Source organism: Bos grunniens, chromosome 10 (genome assembly GCF_055505025.1).
Source record: "Bos grunniens cultivar Pamir isolate PY7600 chromosome 10, Bosgru_T2T1.0, whole genome shotgun sequence".
Classification (NCBI taxonomy): domain Eukaryota; kingdom Metazoa; phylum Chordata; class Mammalia; order Artiodactyla; family Bovidae; genus Bos; species Bos grunniens.
The window spans coordinates 45,143,462-45,152,627 of record NC_141174.1 but is presented as its reverse complement, the minus strand read 5'-3'; the positions used below and the strand labels follow the sequence as shown (position 1 = coordinate 45,152,627).

Sequence of the window (9,166 nt, the reverse complement as noted above, 5' to 3'; positions counted from 1 at the left end):
ACATGCTCTAGGAGCTCATCTCTCTGGTGTAGAACCCCCAGGCTAGGGAGCCCTACATGGAGCTTGGACCTCTCACTATTTGGGGAGAACCTCTGCAATTGTAATTATTTTCCCATTTGTGGGTTGCCAACCAGTGGGCAGGGGACTTGACTATATTAGCACTCTGCCTCTCCTACCTGTTGTGGCTCCTCCTTTGTGTCTTTAGTTATAGATGTTTTTTGGTTTTATTCATCAATGGTTGTTCTGCAGATAGCTTTTATTTGGGTATGCCTGTGAGAAAATGTGAGCTCAGGATCTTTCTATTCCACCATCTTGATGGATTTCCTCCCTAAATAATTTCCAAATTCTTACACTCTGACTTGCTAATTCTCTCTTCCATCTGATCTGCTCTGTTTTTCAGTGTTTGTAATGCAGTCTTCATCTCACTTCTTGGGCTTCCCAGGTGGCGCAGTGGTAAAGAATCTGCCTGCCAATGCAGAAGATGCAAGAGATATGAGCTCAATCCCTGGGTCAGGAAGATCCCCTGGAGGAGGAAAATCCCATGGACAGAGGAGCCTAGCTATAGTCCATAGGGTGGCAAAGAGTCAGACATTTCTGAGCATGCATGCAGTCTTGGTAAAGTATTCCTTCTGTTTACTGATTTTATTTCTTAGTTCATTGAGTTGCCAAGTTTTCTTATATATAGCTTGAATTTCTCCATGACAACTCTTTTGAATTCTTTATAAGGTAAATCATAGTATTCTGTGTCTTTGAGTTCAGTTGCTGAAAATGGTCATTTTATTTTGGGGATACCGTATTACCATGATTTTTTCATACTATTTGATGAAATGTACCTCTGCACATCTTCATTTGAAATAATGAATGCCTTTCTTATTTAGGTAAGGTTTTGTTTGTGTGTGCACATTCAGTCATGTCCAGTTCTGCAGCCCCATGGACTGTAGCCCACCAGTCTCCTCTATCCATGGGATTTTCCAGGCAAGAATACTGGAGTGGGTTGCCATGCCCTTCTCCAGGGCATCTTCCCAACCCAGGGACCAAACCTGCATCTCCTGCATTGGCAGGCAGATTCTATACCACTGTGTCACCTGAGTGATTCAAGGCTTTTTTACTTCGCTTCTAATATTTCAACAGGCTGGCAATAAAATGCTTTTTTTTTTTTTGCTTTCCAGAAGGTGGCACTATAGCACAAGATTCTGATTTATTCTACTGGTGCTAAATAGGGAAGACGTGCATGTGCCTGGAAAATTCCATAGACATAGTAGCCTGATGGGCTACAGTCCATGCATGGGGTCGAAAATAGTTGGGTTGAACACACACACACATATGCATAAGAAACCTAGTGTTAAAAAAAGGATGGTGATGGAGTTGGGGTGGGGGAGGTATACAATAAGCACTTGGCACTTTGAGTGTGCCCATGGCCCAGTAGGGGAGTCCTCTACTAAGGGAATGCCAGCAGAGAGAGGTCAGGGTGGGAGGGGACATGTCTCAGTGGAATTCTGGGACAAACAGCAGGAAATCCACACCTTCAGTTGTCCTTGGCTGCCTTCTTCCGTTTCCATCCTCCCAGTCACAGAGGTCTCTCTTCAGGACTCAGGGTGTTGCTGAGGACTCCAGCTGCGCCCCCATCACCAGCTGGATGTTCACTCACCTTTTTCCCTTTCCACCTGCTCTGCCAGAGAAACTGATGCCACTGGCTGCCACCTTCACCACAACTCCCTTGGTGTGGCCTTCTCCAGGGTGCAGTCCACCCACGTTCAGATGCACAGATGGGTGCATCTCTAGGTGTCTTGGTGTGTGTGCAGAGGCACTTTCGTTACAGATGTCTAATTAGTTGTAGGTTGAAGGGGAGAGAAAAAAGGAACACTTCATGCCATGATGCTGCCCTCAGTCCCAGCCTCACTCTTGTGATCAACTGCCAACATTTACATTGTGCCCTGAAACACATCCTTTTCTTGTATGTAATTAACAACAGGTGGAAATCAAATCCTTTCAGAAGCCATTTATTATTCAGAGATAACATGTGTGCGTGCTAAGTCACGTTGGACTCTGTGACCCTGTGGACTGTAGCCCGCCAGGCTCCTCTGTCCATGGGATTTTCCAGGCAAGAATACTGGAGTGGGTTGCCATTTTCTCCTCCAGGGGATCTTCCAGCCCCAGGAATTGAACCCACATCTCCTGCATCACACGCACATTCTTTACCACTAAGCCACCAGGGAAGCCCATGGAATTAACAAGACAAGAATGATACCTGTATCCATAGTATTGACAACTGCACGTCCCCTACTGGTTGTAGTCCTGGAAGTCTAGTGGAGAGCATTTCAAGGAGGAAGGAGTAATCAGCTATCAAATGGGTAATGTAGGAGAAATGACCCCTGGATTAACAATGTGGATGTCATTAGTGGTCTTAAGCAATTTTGCTGAAATGGTAAGGGGGAAAAACCTGAATGAAGGAAGAAAAAAATCAGTCAGTGAATATACTATTTCAGGGAGTACTACCCTAAAGAGAAGCAAATAATGTAATAGCTGGAGAGGAAGCAGAATTGAGATGATTTTTTTTAACCTTTTCCATGTATATTTTTCAAGCATACATAAGAATAGAGGGGAAAAGTAACATGAACCTACATGTTCTCGTTACCCAATTTCAATACCTATTGATATTTTGAAAACTGTGCTTCATCTACAACATTTTGATTGGAATATTTTTAAGAACCATTGTTTCACCTCTGATAACTTTAGTGTATATCATTTTCAGATGAGAACTTAAAACTTATCAAAATAGCATTATTAACAAGAGTGCCTTAACATAATATCATAACTCATCGGTGTTTATCTTTTTTTAATAGAAGAGAGGATTTTTAAAGGGAAAATTAACAGCATGTGTGTATACTGATGGGACTGATCAAAGAGATGGAAAGGACAAGAGGCGATGGAGGGAGCAGTGGCTTTACCCAGGTGCAGAGTGGTCGCCTGCGCGAGAGGAGAGAAGGCAGAGTGTGCACACAGATGCACAGCATGGGGGAAATGTGGTGGAGATGGTGTGTGGTGGTTCTATGTAGATGCTTCCATTTTCCCGGTGAAATAAGCAGCAGTATCCTCATCCGGGGTCAGGATGGAAGAGAAAGAACTGGAGGTTTGAGGAGGAGAAAGTGTGCAATAGCAGAGGCCAGGCACTACTTGGCATCCTTAAGAGGAGCAGGAGTAGAAAGGCAAGTCACTTTGCGTGGCCACCACTAAAAACACAATTCAAAGGGAGCATGTAAAGTAACTGGTGCAGAAGCAAAACTTCATCATTTCCAGGTTCAGGAATTTATATCCAAATCTATCTGTATGCCAAGTGACTGGACGTTCTAGTTTTGAAGACTGTTAATGAGTGGTCCATTTCAAGGCCCAATGAGGTGGTCACTGTAGAACAGAAAAAATTCTAATCCCGAAAGAGAAACTGCTGCTGTCCCCCCCTTCCATTTTATCTCTCAGCTTCTGCTTTCTGATTTGAAAGTTTGCATTATCAATTGGGAATTTCTCTCAGCTTTTTCAGGGCTAATTGCAAATTTAAAAATTATTCGAACTATATTATGACATTCCTCGCCTTTACATTTATCTAAACTCTCCTCTGTAAATTCACTCCTGTCTGCTTTCACAGCTCTCTGAAATTATAATGGCTAATTAACATTTATTCAGTATGCACTCTATGCTTTATACTCATTTGAAGAAACGGACTTTTTTTAAGTGACTCGCCCAAAGACACATAACTGGTAAAGGACCAGTTCTTAAACTAAGGTCATATGACTTCCAAGACCTCTGTCCCAGCCACAATACTTCTCCCCCTTGGCTATCACGCAGAGAGGTCCTCCCCTCTCCCCCATTAGCACAGTGACATGCTGAAAAGCAAACTCAGACCACAGGCTGGACTCCTGACCCTGCCTGCTCTAATCTCAGTTCCACCACTTCCTAACTGAATGACATATTAGCCTTTTGTAACATACATTACCCCATTAGTGTGGAAAAATGCCTGTTAATAGATTTACAACATAAGGTTGTTTTGAAGATTGAATTGGAGCATTACTTAACTCAGGGCCTGCCGCATAACGAGTATTAACTAAATGTTACCTAACAACACTGTTCTTACCACTCATCAGCTTTGGGCAAGTGACTGCACATCTCTGAATATCATGTTCCACTCCCCTGATTTGCTTTGATAGAGTTCTGGGAATCACTGAACAATGTAAGGTATACCTTAGGTGACCATGTTCCTGCTTTTGCCCTGGTAGAATCATAAGGACATCTAATTCTTCAGTTCTCTGATCATCCCGTGAAACTCTTTTCTCGCAGTGACTGTATTTGTTCTGGGAAGCTGTTACATCCTATCTGCCTATTATTTATTTGGAACTACAGTACAGAGACTTTTTATATTTTCATCAGTGCTAATTTCCCACAGAAAAATTGTAAAATTAGGCCACACAAAAATGGTAAAAACAAAGTATTTTTCAGTAGATAATATTTAGTTCTCCAGAGATTAAAAACCTAAGAGACAGGTTCATTAGCACTCAGTTCTGCCCAGTAGTCAGATGGGCAGAGACTGGAAGGGCTTTAGGTTCGGGGTGAGAGGATTGGTCTAAAGTCAGTTCTTTTGCAATGAGGTACACCTCCCACCAGTCAGAATGGCCATAGTGAAAAAACTCTACAAATAACAAATACTGGAGAAGGTGTGGAGAAAAGGGAATACTCCTACACTATTGGTGGGAATGGAAAACAGTACAGAGGTTCCTCAAAAAACTATATAAATACAGAGTTGCCATATGATCCTATAATCTTACTATTGGGCATATACCCAGAGAAAACTCTTAATTTAAAAAGATACATGCATCCCTATGTTCACAGCAGCACTCTTTACAACAGCCAAGACATGGAAGCAAGCTAAATGTGTGTGTTGCGTGCTGTGCTTAGTCACTCAGATTTGTCTGTCCGTGAGGATTCTCCAGTAAAGAACACTGGACTGAGTTGCCATGCCCTCCTCCAGGGGATCTTCCCAACCCAGAGATCAAACCCAGGTCTCCCGCATTGCAGGCGGATTCTTTACCAGCTGAGCCACCAGGGAAGCCCAAGAATACTGGAGTGGGTAGCCTGTTCATTCTTTGAGAATCTTCCCAACCCAGGAATGATTCTACCCAGGAATCTAATCGGGGTCGCCTGCATACCTAAATGTCTACTGACAGATAAATGGATAAAAAAGATGTGATGTGTGTATATATACATATACACACAATGTAGTATTACTCAGCCGTAAAAAACAATGCAATCTGCAGCAACATGGATGGACCTACAGATTGTCCTACTGAGTGGAATAAGTCAGAAAGAGAAATACCATATGACATACCTTATATGTGGAATCTAAAAAGAAATGATGGGGCTTCTCGGGTCGCACAGTGACAAAGAACCCGCCTGCTAGTGCAGGAGATATGGTTTCAATCCCTTGGTCTGGAAGATCCCCTGAAGGAGGAAATGGCAACCCACTTCAGTATTCTTGCCTGGGAAATCCCATGGATAGAGGAGCTTGGCTGGTTACAGTTCGTTGGGTCACAGTCTGAACACACCCAAAAAGAAATGACACAAATAAAAGAAAGTAAAAGTCGCTCAGTTATGTCCGCCTCTTTGCGACCCATGAACTATACAATCCATGGAATTCTCCAGGCCAGAATACTGGAGTGGGTAGCCTTTCCCTTCTCTAGGGGATCGTCCCAACCCAGGGATCAAACCCAGGTCTCCCACATTGCAGGCGGATTCTTTGCCAGCTGAGCCACAAGGGAAGCCCAAATACAAATGAACTTATTTAAAAAACAGAAACAGACTTATAGAACAAACTTAGGGTTGGGAAGGCAGTGGCACCCCACTCCAGTACTCTTGCCTGGAAAATCCCATGGACGGAGAAGCCTGGTAGCCTGCAGTCCATAGGGTCTCTAAGAGTCGGACACGACTGAGCGACTTCACTTTCACTTTTCACTTTCATGCATTGGAGAAGGAAATGGCAACCCACTCCAGTGTTCTTGCCTGGAGAATCCCAGGGACGGGGGAGCCTGCTGGGCTGCCATCTATGGGGTCTCATGGAGTCGGACACGACTGAAGTGACTTAGCAGCAGCACGGTTGGGGTACAGGGGTTGGGGGAGAAGATTGGGGGGAAGGGATAGTTAGGAAGTTTGAGATGAACATTATGGCTAACCAACAAGGACCTACTGTATAGCACAGGGAACTCTGCTCAGTGTTATGCGGCAGCCTGGATGGGAGGGGCATCTGGGGGAGAATGGATACATGTATGTGTATGACTGAATCCATTCCCTGTTCACCTGAAACTATCACAACATTGTTAATTGGCTATACCCCAATACAAAAGAAAAAGTTTAAAGAAAAAAAAAGATATATATATATATTCAATAGAGTATTACTCAGCTGTAAAAAAAAAAAAAAGCCTTTTGCAGCAACACGGATGGACCTAGAGATCATACTAAGTTAACGTCAGTCAGAAAGAGAAAGATAAATGCCGTATGGGATCATTTATTTGTGGAATCTGAACTATGACACAAATGAACCTATCTACAAAATGGAAACAGACTCACAGAGAAGAGACTCATGGTGGCCAAGGGAGAGGGGCTGTAAGGGTGGGATGGGTTGTGAGTTTGGGATTAGCAGATGCAAACTGTTAATATCGTATATAGAATGGATAAACAACAAGGTCCTACTGTATAGCACAGAGAACTATATATATTCAGTATCCTGGGATAAACCATAATGAAAAAAATATGAAAAATAATATATGTATAGCTGAATCACTTTGCTGTACAGCAGAAATTAACACAATATTGTAAATCAACCATACTTCAATAAAGCTCTCACTGACGTTAAAATTTATTTTGGAAGAGTTGTGGTATCTATCTTTAGTCACCTTGCACAAAGCCTTTCTGGTATTTAAAAGTGCTCAGATTTTTGTTTTAGAGGTATATCTGTATCATTCCAAAATTGAAATGTTACATTTAAGTCAAAAGCATGCAATGGTGTGGTTCTTCTGAGGAAAATGTACAGACAGAATTAATGGTCTTCATCAGTCCCTGACCCCTTCCCCAAGTCTTGCAATTTGTAATGCCTACATTCATTGGAACTCAGTTTCCTCACTGGTGGTGAAGTTAAAAGAAGCCCATTTAAGAAAGTACAGTATGTTGACAATCTCTACATTTATGCTGTAACAAACAGGCCCAAACTCCCTAAGAAAATTGTTTCCCTTCATTCAAGTATCATCAGGCATGATCCAACGATGGCTCAGGCAACTTGGTCATTAGCAGTTTTTTAAAAAAATAATTGTTCTTTTATTTCTTATGTATTTTATTTCTGGGATATTTCATTTAGACTTATAAATATTGAGAGCACAATGCTTAAGGATATAATTATAACCAGTACAGTCTTAAAGGTCCTTAGTTGATGGATTCCAAGTTCACAGTTCTGTTGTCTTCCTCTTTATTAATTTTTTCTCTAAGAGGCATCCACTGGCAAAATTTGGGACAACTTGAGCATCAATTAATAAAGATAAGACATGATTAGAACCCATTGAATAATGGGTAAAATACCAAAGCCCATACTGATAAAAAACAGATACCAAGAAGGGAAAGTCATTTCTCCAAGAAAACCTGGTTCCTTTTAGCAGCAGATGGTATTTACATGCTGAATTGCATTTTACACTAAGATTTTACATCTGTATTCATCTGACTCTTAAATTTTTTATTTTGTTAGGAAGACTAGGTTTGATGGGCTGAAACAGCTTTTTATCCTTTTATGTTTCTGCTATCATTTTTAATCACAAATTACTTGCAAGTGTCCATACTGATAATAGAAAATCAACTAAATATATATTAATCTCCTCCTTTCTTCTCAAAGACTACTGGAAAGACACTACAGTAATCAATAGAAAATTGGGATGGTGTCTTCAGCAGTATGGAGTTTCCAGATTTAATGTCAATGGGAACAAATTGACAGAGGAATCCAGCAGAACTGAGAGATTTTTCACAGCCCACTTCAGGCAATAAAGTGTATCTCCAAAAATTGAACTTTCTCTCCCAGAAAACTATGAAATAATGCCAAGATCAGAAGCTGCAAAAGAGGGAGTAGTGCCTGGAAGTTGGCTGGGCATCAAATAAACAGTGAAGCACCAGGTCCAGTCTCAAACCCCAGACTTCTGACTCTAGCTTTTTCCCAGTGGATAAAAGCACAATTACATTTTTAATAAATTAGAGTTCTGGCAAGGGAGCCATCAAAGTTAGAATAGAAGCAAGAGGAGCAGCAGAGCTGCAGTCACAAAATACCTGCGAGCCTTCCTGGACCCCTCTCGAGCTGTTGTTCTTCTCAACCCCACCCTCCACAACACCTAAGGTGGACATAAATAGAGTTTCCTGGCCCCACACAATCTCCTAAGATGGAGTTTCCATAGTCTCTACATTCACCAAGGAGGAATTTCCTGAAGTCCCACAGGCTCCTGAGCCCACACATCTGACTCTTCTTTCCTGGCAAAAACTTAGCCAATGAAAACCCATGGCTTCTGTTTACTCTAGCTCTCCCGAATTCCTTTTCGCCTCTATAAGAGTTCTCATGCCTAACCGTGTGGGGACATGCAAGTAACTCCACATGGTTGCAGATCTTGAATTTTAATTCTCTGCAGATTCTGGATACATCCATTCTTGCGAAAGAAACATAGAACAAGCTTGTGATAAGCATAACAACCATAATTACACCTTAGAATCAGAGAATCTAAGTAACATTAGAAATCATCTAACCCATGAGGATTTCTTTTTTTTTTTTTCAGCTTCACTGCAGGACATGTGGAATCTTATTTCCCCCACAGGGATGGAATCAGCACCCCCTTAGATAGGTAGAGTTCTGTTCTTTCTTATAATCCACTAATACAGATGTTTCTGGCTCCCCAAAATATCCTAAAGGAGAGTTTTGTAGGCCTCAGAAATCCCATAAGGTGTAGTTTCTTGGGGCCCACAGTGAAATGAGGTAGAGTTTTGGGCATCTCAATCATTTAAGCCACTATGAGTTTTCTTGAGCCTTCACAATCACCTAAGCTACACTTGGATGGGCCCCCAAAATTAACTAAGGTACCTAAGACAAACCTAGACACCATAG

At 41.8% G+C, this 9,166-nt stretch overlaps 1 long non-coding RNA gene across 2 annotated transcripts; it reads right to left on the bottom strand.

Annotated features, from left to right (window-relative positions):
• Positions 1-238: 238 nt before the first annotated feature.
• On the bottom strand, positions 239-8,835 carry LOC147364458 (uncharacterized). 2 transcript variants are annotated; one of them, XR_015134489.1, is made up of 3 exons: positions 8,344-8,835; positions 2,249-2,440; positions 239-1,823 (listed from the first exon to the last, which is right to left on the bottom strand). It is a non-coding gene; the product is annotated as an uncharacterized LOC147364458 (long non-coding RNA). The 2 variants fall into 2 exon arrangements; XR_015134488.1 differs by lacking the exon at positions 8,344-8,835 and having other exon boundaries at positions 2,249-8,337.
• Between the last annotated feature and the right edge of the window lie 331 nt (positions 8,836-9,166).